The following is a 12,090-nucleotide window of genomic DNA, read 5'->3' as shown; positions in this document are numbered from 1 at the left end:
GGAATAATGAGGTACCACACTCAAAAGCGGCCAACGAATACAGAATGCATTTGCAAGTAGCTTCATATTGAATTAGCATTCAGTGTTTTGAGGTAGGAACACAGCTTTCTACCCAGTTGTACATTCAAATTTAGAATTACAAACACCAGCAGACGTAGTCAGCTCAGGAATCCTGTAGGGAGCTATCCCACTGAAGGTAGTCCCTTGGTAATGAATAGGTAATTTGGCTGTGACAGTAAAACTGTAAACAGAGAGCTGCTTATCAAACATCCTACTCTGGATGAGGCAGATTCTTAGGTTGTGACAAACATGCACCTTATTTTTCAACAGCATTTCCCATTACACATTGGATAATTCAATGTATTTCCTTTCTCCTTTTCTACTGGCACCTAAATTTCTTCCATCTTATTTTACTTTTTCCTAAAATGACATAGCTTGAACAGAAACTTGTAGTTGCAAAAGGAAGGACAAACTATTGTAACAGGCTTCATGTTTTGAGCAAATAACCATCTGAAAGCAACTGAGGCAGCTTCACATCTGGCCTAGCTGGAATGGGAATGCATGACCCAAAGGACTGAGACTACAGACAAGCAAGCCCTTCCACACTAGTTAAGGAGATTCCTTTTTCTGCTGGAATGTGGGATACAGTGGCCTTGTTTGCTTTGAAGGGTAGCAGAATCAGTCCATGCAGAAAAACATGGCATTATTTCTCGTCTCTGACTGCAGGAAGACATCCAAAGAGGTTCAAAAAGCATGAGAAAACCACACAGTTCCCTTCATGAGGGAGGCACAGTCTCTTTGGGTGGCTGTGGTATGTCTGAGTTACTCTAGACATGTTGGGATGTAAGAGGAGGACACAGGCTATTTTTCTGGATACCTGGTATCCTGGCTGGAGCAGATAAGAACTAAACATGATCAGGTTGACTCTAAATGACTCTAAGGTCTAAATGTATTCACAGTAAATCTGACATATCCACAAGTTGGCTTTATGGCACATGAATGACATAGTGAACACACAAATGTTTTCCATGTTGAAATCCTGGACAGAAATACGAAAGCCCCACATTTTGGAAAGAGGCACATTCTGTAGGGTGAAACTCGTAATCTCTGGAAACGTGAAAACACTCCAGTGGTCTGCAGATACCAAGGATAACCAGATCAGTATTTGTGGCACTCTCTGATTCAAACACAAAAGCATTCTCTGAACCAGTGGAAGTTCATCCCATGATCTCACTGTGTAGGACAGAGCAGTGAGGATAAGCACTGTTCTGACCTTTCCCATGCTCATCCATCCCTACAAAATCACCAACAACCCTGGAGCAAGTAGTCTCACAGCCAGGCAATTGAAAGAACCTCTAATGGTGCTCTCCCTGGCTCAGGAGTTCTCCATTTTGCCTTTGATTCAAGTCTCCTAGAAAACTATTCAGATTCTCAAGAACTAAATGTTATAACAATGATTAATCTAATCTGTCCTTGTACTTTCAAGATGCAGCAGAAACATCTAAGAGAAAAATCTGATCTGAAAAGTTCCTAAATTCTTGCACTCAGGAGGATGTACATTTAATACCAGTCAGGATTTGTGAGCTTATAAATCTGTTGTCTGCCACAACTCTAAAACTTAGTGTACTTAAATTATCTAACAGATGTATTTCTGCAGCAATTCTACCTGCAGACATCCTGCCACAGAGAGACCAGATGCCAGTTCAACATCAGAAGAAACATCTCTGAGCCCCAGAAGTGCAAATAGCTCTTATACAAAAAAGGAAGAACATCTGTCTAAACAATCTTATAAAAACACTACAGCATTCCAGAAAAAATCGCCCAAAACATGTAGCAATTACAGAATTCTACTACAGAATATTATAGGCTATTATTTTCAAGTTACTACTGTTTGAGTTTTCTAAAACCTGTACCCTTTGGAATATTATGAAGCATCTTTTCACAGAGTCCATGCTCATATCTATTAAAGCCTGGTACCTCAAACTGGTATCAACCAAAATCAAGCCGTTTGTGAAAATCAATTGCTTTTAGTATTTCTTTTTCTTCGGGACAAAATTATTTTTCTGTACATGTGTACTTAAACTAATTTTAATAACAAATTGGTAGTTACCTTTAAGATATGACAGAAGAGCTTGTTTATGGCTGATGTTTGAATTGAATTTCATTTAAGGACAATATATACACCAGGAACACTGAACAGTGTAGTATCTGTTAGATGGTGGGGTTCCTGACTCTGTACAGATTTGCAGGTGTGCCTGCTGTACAGCAGAAGGCACTCAGATCTGTGCTCCCATTTCCCATGAAAAATAGGGTGAGCTTTAACTAGGCATGCTCACTAAGGTTACACGAATGAGAGTGTACAGATGAAAACCTTCCACTGAAATGAAGTAATTTAGAACCGGAATTGTATTACTGATGCTAAATTGAATTAATGACATTTTTTCACTCAAGATGTCCCCACGTATGGAAGGGGTATTTTTGTCTCACCCCACCTTTAGACCTGGACTCTGACAGGTTCAGAGCAAGTATCTCAAAAAGGAATATTAGGAACTTGGTAATAAATTCTAAGGGATGGAGATTCCACAAAAATAGATATCTATGTGTATTTTCTTAGAAACTGAAAAACAAGTAGTTAAAATTGAATCCTCTTTCATTTGCCTTTTGTTAAGTTCTCCTCTTATTGACTAATTTGCACAGCATAGACATCCAACTGTTGTTTGTAAATAAATGGTTAAGGGATTAGAAACATACAGCAGTCACCCTGCCAGATTTATTGATGAGTCCTCAAACACGCCAGCCCTTGTAGAAGGACTTAAGTAAACAAAAAGCATTATGTATCTATAGAGACTGAGACAAAAGCTAATTGCACTTGCCAGATTGCAAACAGTGCTGCACAGAGGAAATAAATATGCGTTTAATTTCTAAAGGTGAATTGGGTTCAACATCTTAACCATCCTGCTGCCTAGTCACTCCTGGTCCTAAGCCCACTGTTTCACATTTCATAGAGAGAAATAGGTGCTAAAGAATAGCGTTCACAGACATCAGCTGACAGTCCAAGCAACAACCTCAGCTTTCCAGCCAGGAACACTGCAGAGGCTGGAGCTTGAGGGCTCATGAGCTTTCTAAGCTGCCACAAAGACCCACATTTAGATCCTCTTCTAGACATCAGCATCCACGTCACATCACTCTGTCTTGCAAAACACATCATAAAACTGGTCAGGCCTTCTGATATTCACAGCGTGGCTGAGCTCAGGTGAGCAGTCAGCAATCCAGAAGGAGCAACCAGGGCAAGGGCAAGGGCCCTTGCTTTTCCCTCTTCCCTCCACCACACACTCTTCATATCAAGCTCTGCCCAAACAGTAGACCAAGAAGAGAACAAAGAACAGATGGAAAAATAAAATAGAAAATGGGAGTAGCTTCCACCTACTTTTTGCTACTACCTACACTAACTACCTTCTTCCTTCTCAAAGCCTTCCCTGGCTGTTTAGTAAAACTGTTTCCTGCTGCTGGAGAGACTGAACGAAATAGTCTGAATAAAGCACTTAAATGTTCAGTGGGACAAAGAGCTTTAAAAAACAGTCTAATAGCCTTAGTAAAGACACATCCTGGGAAAAAATAGACTTCAGTTTCTCTTCCACTAGGGATATTTATGTGTAGTAAAGCAATGTTCAAAGGAAAGTTCAACAGGTCTGTCCTGGACTATAGATGTACAGACAAATGACATTCACTCTGTGCCTCTTCACAAGCCAAAAGAAACCACAAAAATTAACAGATTAAGCAACATCTTCAAGTTCTCCACATGGTGAAAGGTTGCACTGAAACCCTGTCAGAGATGTACAGTATCCATTAGCAATCCCTTTGGAGCTTTTCCCTGCAGGGAGAGCAGCTCACCCTGACTGCACCCTCAGGCTGTCTTGTCGTGACAGAGGTTGTTTTCCACGGACATCCTTGCTCTGGCACAGCCCTTGCTCTGAGCACTGCAGTGCCCTGCTCCAACAGCTAGCAGGGGACTGTCATACCCTGAGTGCTGGTGAGCAGCATCCTGCAGGAGAGCCCACAGGGCTCATCACATCAGCAGCCATTTCTTGGGGGGATAAAAAAGGCTCCTTTGTTCCTCCTTCTTTATGACTGGGTTGAAATCATCCAGTAAAATACCTACAAAGGTAACTCTTGATTCACCAGAGGGGCAAAGATTTATTCACAGTGTTAGATTTTTGTTCCATGCTTCTCCCTTTGTTGTAGGGCAAAGAACCATTACCACTCTTGCTAAATGATGGAATTTCCTGTTCTGGTTAGAACTGCAGTTAAGGCTTTAAATTAACCCTCAGCTGAGTGTTTTCCAGATTTAATTGCCAGGCTTTGAAAAGAGGCCTCGCACCCAAGCCCTGACAGGAGTGCAGCTTGCAATATCCAGCTGGCTGCAGTCCCGAAGCAGTTAGAGCAGCCACTGAGGAGAGAGATTTACACCCCTGTGGGATGAAATACTTGTAACTTCTCTTGCAGAGCTCTACCATCCCCTGCTACTGTAACCCGCACTTTCCAAGTGACCAGGGTTTTTTGTAAGTCTTGCCAAGCCTTGGGAGAGCTGGACGGGCAGCTGGCTGCTGTGTCAGTCTGCAAATGCTGCTGGAGGGCTGGATAATGCTGGGATCTGCCCTACATGCAGCCTTGCCTCATGCTGGCTGAAAAATCTTTGCAGCAGAGTTTCTTCATGAGGAAGGGTGCTAGAGAACAACAGTTTCTGATTTTCTTTGGTTTAGACAAAGTATTTCCACTGCTGCTAATGCATAAGGTTCACTAGTTGATCTACATCCAGAAAAAAAGAACTCACTTCTTATTAACATCAATGTGATGGCTAATGTGCATTCATTCAACTTGATTATGATGATGGTATAAAGCCTCTGTTACTCTTTTCAGACTCTTGCTTTTTAGGCACAGTGCTTAATTCTGTCCCCAGCTCATTTGATCACTGTTATTTTATTCCTAAAATGAGACTGAGGTAATTATTAGGGGCCATCTTTTATTTCTGAAAAATGCTCAGTAATATTAGTCTCCTCTGGCTTTTTTTGCTTCTCCTGGGTTAGAAGGGGTGACAGAGAGAATCAATTATTCACATGAAAAGGCTGTAGCAGGCTCAGATACTCCTCTGTAGTGCATCCAGGGCTGTTGTGCCAATGTTACCCATGTTGTCCCAGCCATCATTGTACTGCCCCATCTCCTGAGCACTTTCCTGGGAAGTTTTCAGGGAGCTAGTGGAGAAAATTTCCTGTGCAAACTGTGAGCAGACCCCTACAAAGTTATGGCAGCAATCCATCAGGTACAGTGATGGTCACAGTTGTTCTGGGGGCCAGGTCCAAAGTTTTCCTGGTGCTTGCACAGACTGTGCCTATTTCCCAGAGCTGGTTTTACCAAAGAAGCTGCTTGATTTTTGTCATAGTGGTAGGGCAAGAAGAGTTGACGTCAAGAGACTTAAGCCAGAAGCACCTCTGGTCTGCACATCAGTATTTAGGACCTGGGATTGAGACCAGATCCTCAAAACACTACACCTGTTGTTCAGCCGTGCAGCTAAGACAGGATGCCTTTTCTCCAAGAGGCAAGGAAGTCTCTCAGCCCTCAGAGAGCTAGAGGTCCTTATTAAAAGAATCTGACCTTCTCTTCAAAGGCAGCATGAATGGAAAAGTACAGGGGTGTCAGTGCCAAGCTCCTCAGTTTGCTTGGGAAACAGCTGTAGCAGTTCAAGAAGAAAATATGTCACAGCTGCTCCAGACAGTAAATTCCTAGTGTTTCAAAGTGATGAGAAGCAGAAGATGAATGCAGGAAAACACTTTGATGCATTTCACTACAAAGTTTAACCATTACCAAAATGACACAACCTAATCTGTCTGACTTGGCATTGGAGGAGGCCAGGAGGACTCATCCAGTCAACCCAAAATGCTCCTCAGCTGAAGGCCAGGAACCAGTAGCTGAGAGTTCAAGGACACATCTGTGAGTAACTCCAGTCTATACAACATGCCCTGATGATTCTGAAATAGAAGCATGGCCCTGACTTGGATTTTTCTTTTACCCATATGTTGCACAGACAGTGTGTCTCAAAGGATAACGAGAATGGATGCAGGACATTTAAAAGCTCACTATGCCCCAGCCCTAATCCCAGACCAATGGACATAATAATGTCTTTAGATGTTCCAGATTTACATCTTTTAAAGGCTCGTATCCAGGTGATTAATTAGCCTACAAGGTTAGGCTTTTAAATGAAACATTTTAGGTTTAGGCATTTAAATTGTATTGAAGTTAGCATCTTGGGCTTTATTAAACTGATTATCTGACATCCAGGCAAAATACGGACACGACTGGAGTGGGCTTACGGCTATCTGCTGTTTGCTGCATATGCCTTTTCTTATGAAAAGAGACAACCAGAGATTTCCTCAAAGAACATGGAGTGGGAATAAAATAGAGGAGATCATGTTCACCTCAAGTTGCCTTAATTGCTGAAGATACTTCTGGTGAATGTTGTCAAAGAAAATGGCACAGAAGATTACACTGAGACACAAGATGTCCCAGAGAAAATACTGACAGATGGGAACTCAAAGTTTTAGAGACGGAGCAGAAGCAAGGCAGAGGAGCGTGACTTGCTATTTGTGCATTACTGATTTTGAAAAGCAACTTATTGACTTTTTTTTTGCAGGCCACATTGTTGCAGGCTGTTACCCTGACCCTTGGAAAGCCAAGTAACTCAATGAAATGCCACTGCAAATTATATTTTTGTCAGCTCTCAAGAACATTGCCTTCTTAAAACAGGAACTGGCAGAGTTCAACACGCAGTTATGCGGGGGAGGGCAGAAGCAGTGTCCAGAAGGGAAGCGTCTTGAGGCACTGGTTCCAGGGAAGAGCCTGAGAGAGCATAAGAATAGAAAGCAAAACCAAGTGCCCCAGAAGAGGAAAGCTCTAGGCAGTGCCTGCCAGGAGACAGACCTCTACAGATGAAATATAGGCTTTTTGCACCACTGAAGGAAGATGCTCTTCATTTTATCCCCTGGCTGCTCTCTCAGAGAAATAGCAATAGATAAAACAACATACATAGGAAGATGCATAGGAAGGAAAAACTTAGCTTCCACCTGGGAGTATTTCTCTTTCAGCTTTGATGCAAAGTCTTACATTTGGGAGCAACATAACTGTGGAGCAGTATTTAAATCCATTGAGAAAAGGAAAACCTCTGGACAAAGTAACAATTTCAGAGACATTTCACCCCTGTTGGCTGAGTTTACTGTTCCTCTTCAACATATTTGAGGAACGGCGTTCTACATTTTGGTTAGGCGGATTTAAAATGTGCATAGAGTGAATACACCTTATATGTTCATTCCAACTTCAGTATTACCACAGCTTGCAGCTGTGGGTCAGACAACTATTAGCTCAATTACTTAGGCTGCATCAGGAAAATAAGGGAAGGATAGAAAGTGAAGCTTAGAGAGGTCTGTGCCTGACGAAGCCATGGCCAAAACCCAACTGCATACAGAAAACACACTGAGGAAAAATTAAAGAGATACAGCTTTGGGAAAGGATGGGACAGGAGAAATGGGACAGTATAATTGAAGATGGGGAGTGAGCATCCTTTTCTGATGGTGTTTGGCTTTCATGGAGAACAGTGATCAAAGGTGTATGGTTAGGGAATCATCTATTTCTCCCAGCTAAACAAGGTGATTAAGTATAGTTAATACAGCCATTAAGAACAAATACAGCTGACTATACTGAGAAGTTATGAAAAGTAGGAGTGAATCAGGCAGCAACTAGAAGGCCGTTAATCTCATCCCTGCACAAGCCAAAATAGATGATAAATGAGCCTCCATGAAAGGGAAGCAGCTGAGCAATATGTAGTGCAGTATAGACTCTAATGTTCAGTGATAAGAAAGCACAAGCATGCAGGATATACACAACTCGTGGGGAATGTCTGTGATATGATAATGAGTTTGGCAGCTCTGCACGTCACTGAAAAAAGAAGTTTCTCTTGTTTCTGTTGCAGCTTGTGCAGTTAACACATTCCAGGGCTGATAGTGGGCAATTCATTAGGGAAAAGGATATAATTTGCACACAGCCTTTGTGCCTCATCACTTTTGCTATTTATTTAACTCTGATCCCTTCTGAAGCAGATAGCCAAAATTCCCCAGAAAGGCAGGTCCCAATGACCCTACTGATTTGTGTGCTCACATTCTCCTTCTTTTATACTGAAAAATGTTTCTTACTGTGACTTTTTGCTGTCCCTGTTACATCTAATGCAAATGAGGTCCAGAAGCTTGCACTATTAATGGAGCTCATCAAATCAGATCAATCAAGTTAACATAACCTTGCTGTGATGGGTAGAGTCAATGCTTTGGCACCAAGACTGTTGCCTTCCTCCTTGGAAGGAGGAAATTGAAATATGACCAGACACAGACCATGTGCACACATTTACCAGTCACAGGCTGTAATATTTCACACTGTTCTTTCCCTTGCCTGCTATAAGCAGTACAAGCATGCAAAAAGAAAAAGGGGCATGCAAAGCATTGTTCCAAAGGCAATCTGGATTAGAGGCTTGTCATTAACTTCCTTATCTTTGTCCTTAACTTAAAGACAGTGTTTCATCCAGGAGATGGTTCTGAAGAAGATTAAGTAAAGTCTCTGTTAGCTCTGTGACTACTTAATTATTGTATACCGTTCTTTCATTACATATTATTATAAAACACAAAGTTTGAACCAGAATATAAGTATCTGTACAAACAGAATGATATCTACAAAGAAAAATCATGTGAATCTTTTCTAGTCAGTGGCATCTACAGTCATTGTCTGTAGAAAAAGTCCTGTGTTTATTTCACAAACGATTTCACATTTATACAAGTTACACCTCCCTCAATTTAGAAAAACAATTATGAGTATATTGGGCAAATGTATCGACCTTTAGAAAAGTATTTATACTACGTATTTCTAGTCTTTAGTCAATGTATATCTGTGTGATTTTCTCCTGAATTAAAAGGCTTTTTTTTTTTTTTCAAAGTCTATGAAAAAATAATTTTTGTTTATTACTTTTTATTATGTGTAACAATGGAGAACATTCTCTGCTCAACTTTCTCAGGTATCAAATGGTTATAATTATGTTCTTGCAATGAACATAAAGTCTGCCTGTTTTGGTGCTGCCGTCACTGTGGGCAGGATAACATGTTTGAGCCTGTTTCCATGAGAGACAGTAGAGAAAACTTCCCTGAATTTTCATGGCACAGAATGGAGACTTTTGAGGATGATCCACATTGCGTGGGTGTTAGATCTTTATTCAGTCTCTGAGAGTTTGAAATGGACTGATTTGGCTGGCTTGAATCAATTCATTAGCATGTTTTCCAGTCAGAAGTACATACCCATAGGTTTTTTAGGATAGGATATCCATCAGGATAATGTGACATTTTGAAGGATGTCACCTTTTCCCAGTGATCAACTAATGGCTGACACTGCAAGTATAATGCTTTAAAAATCACCTGATGCAAACATCTCATTAAGAACACAGTGTGTGTAGCAGCTTTCTCATTTAGATCTTCTAATGGCAGCACATCATGAGGTTGTTTCCTTTGGGTTTTATGTTTGTTTTCCAATTGCTGATGCAGGCACAAAGTCCTGCTATTGAGCCAGTGTTTGAAGAATTGGTGCATCCAAGGGGAGAGAAATGGCAGAAGAGAGCATAATAGATGAAGGGCACTTGGATTTGTGTCGTATTATTTTAGGGAATTCCAGCCTTACAACACAGGTGACATCCCCTAATGATTGAAGGTGGAAAAAAGATAGGCAGTTTAAGTGCAATTACTACAGGCAACATTTGTAAAAGTACAAACATTCACATCACTTGTAGAACTTAACCCATGCTCTATTTTTCTGTTACCAGCACTTATTCCTATTGATACCTATTGAGAAAGGAAAACCTCTTCTTAAAATAATGAAAGCAAAAGTGGAAGCTTGGCATTGCCCATATCCATTAATATCACCTGTGGCTCAGAAGGGGATTTTTCTGCTTATCTGGCAAAGAAATAATCAAAAGTATTTTTGTTGATTAAAGCAAAGATGGTAGTAAAGTGGAAGTAGTGCAACTGTGCCATAGAAACAACCCCTGTCACATACTAGCTCCTGCATTATGCAAAAACCAAGAATAAGTGAAATCTACTTGTAGACACCTTAAAACATCTGCTCATAGACAGGTAATTAAAAGCAGATAGTTTAAGTAATCCCAGCAACCAACCTAAGGAAATACAAATACACGGGAAGCTCTAAGAACATACAACAGCTGTGAGCCTTGGCAAACTTGGTAAAATCAGCTATTGACAGTAGTTCATGATAAGGTAAAGCAAGCATTGATTCCAGTGAGGGAGAAAATCTCTGTATTCCCTACTGGCTCTCAGCTTGCTGATTATGGGTTGGCAGATCCTTACAGACAGGCCAGGAGAAGCAAGCAGAGATGACAGCTTTGAAGTGGAGTAGTTTAGGTTATTGTATGTCTTTCTAAATGTAATCCACTGGTTTTTTTCACCAGCTGAACTTTTCACTGTTATCTCTGTGGGTTTGTAACTTGTACAGTATATCAAAAGTGCTGCCACAAATAATCACAGAAAAGCAATTTTAATCCATGTTCTTATTCATTCCTAAAATCTCAGCTTATGCAAATTTTTACTGAATTTAATAGGACTTTCCCCTAGGTAAAGGTGAAAGCACAAAGAGATTGAATATCTGCTTAATCCCAAACTAGTTTTCTTCTGGCTTTAATTGAATGCCCATACACCTGCAGGAGCTGGATAAAGAAATGTGCTTCACGAAACTCCTAAACTGTTCCTTGGGGTTCAGGTGTCTGCAGCTGAAAGCTGCCATCACACACCTCACAACACCTCGGGGTGCAGCAGAAGCTGCAGAACCACTGTGAAACTGGGCAGTTGTTCCCTGCTGTGCTGTGGTACCTTCTGAGGTGCTCTGGCTGCAGCTGCACGAAGAGATCCCCAGCAGTGACCTGAAGGACCATGCCCTGACCCAGTGAAAAACCTCCTTCTCCTTGCAACCATTTTTGTCAGCTGCTCTACAGAGAGGAAACCAAGGAGACTTCCTGCCCAGAACTGCCATCCTCTTCAGGGGAAAGGACCTTGAGTAGGAACACAGTATTTCAATGTAAGTGCCAGCCAGGGTGGTGGAGGAAAAAAAGAGGAAAGCTTTTTTTTCTGGCTCCCACCAGAAGTCATGTTTGAAATAGTAATTATACCAGCACTGTACCTTTCTGTATTGCTCCTCATTGACTTCCAAAGTGGTTCCTTTTTCCCCCATTTCCTGGCATTACTGAAATTTTGTAGTATTCAAATAGGGTTCACAAAGGGTTTTTTTTTCCCTCTGCATACTCAATTATTTTCTGTTTGAGAACCTTGCTTACCTTTTCAGAAGTGCTAGAGGTTCTCCTAAGTTTCCACATCTCTGATGTCCACTCTCAGCCCTGTGTCCCCGCTTCTTCTGGCAGAACAAAACATGTTGAAGGTTCCTTAGGAGACCCAGAACTGAGCATCAGTCACTGAGAACAGCCACTCCTGAGCAGAGGAGGGCTCAGCAGAAGGGCAACATAAGAGTTTTCAAGGTTGTTGCAAACCTCCCAGGTTGGTGATACTGCACAATAGCATACACTCCATTTCCATTTACTGATGGCCAGGTGCAGGTTTGGGTGAACTAAGGGAGGGTTGCACCATTCCTTCTACACTGAGAATGGCTGGAAATAGTTTCTTGCTCTCACCCTGGATCCTTTATGTTTTCACCTTACAAGAACACGAGAATGAAGTCTCCAGACTTGGCAGTGGAAACAGAAACTGGGAAAAACAATAGTAGTAAGAGAAACCTATCCAAACAGGGGGTTTGCACATATTAGCTTTAATGCAGAAGCCCAGAGCTGTGAGAACACATTGCATTGCCTCCTTCCTCTCTCAGTCTGTTCTTGGTTTGTTATTTTTCCTGACTGTTGCTTCATCAAAGCACTCACAGTGAAAAGGGCCTGGCATGACATGTCAGGAACAAGATTATGCTCAGGCATGAGGCTTTGATCTTGAGGATTCCTCA

The 12,090-nt window shown here is 41.4% G+C and overlaps 1 long non-coding RNA gene across 1 annotated transcript in view; it reads right to left on the bottom strand.

Moving 5' to 3' along the window:
* Positions 1 to 11,750, bottom strand: part of LOC134550598 (uncharacterized) — a 38,226-nt gene extending 26,476 nt beyond the window's left edge. The window contains exon 1 of the long non-coding RNA XR_010080368.1: positions 11,420 to 11,750. This is a non-coding gene — a long non-coding RNA (uncharacterized LOC134550598). The remainder of the gene's footprint in view (positions 1 to 11,419) is intronic.
* Positions 11,751 to 12,090: the final 340 nt, after the last annotated feature.

Source organism: Prinia subflava, chromosome 5 (assembly GCF_021018805.1).
Source record: "Prinia subflava isolate CZ2003 ecotype Zambia chromosome 5, Cam_Psub_1.2, whole genome shotgun sequence".
NCBI lineage: Eukaryota > Metazoa > Chordata > Aves > Passeriformes > Cisticolidae > Prinia > Prinia subflava.
This window is presented reverse-complemented; position numbering and strand designations above follow the sequence as displayed.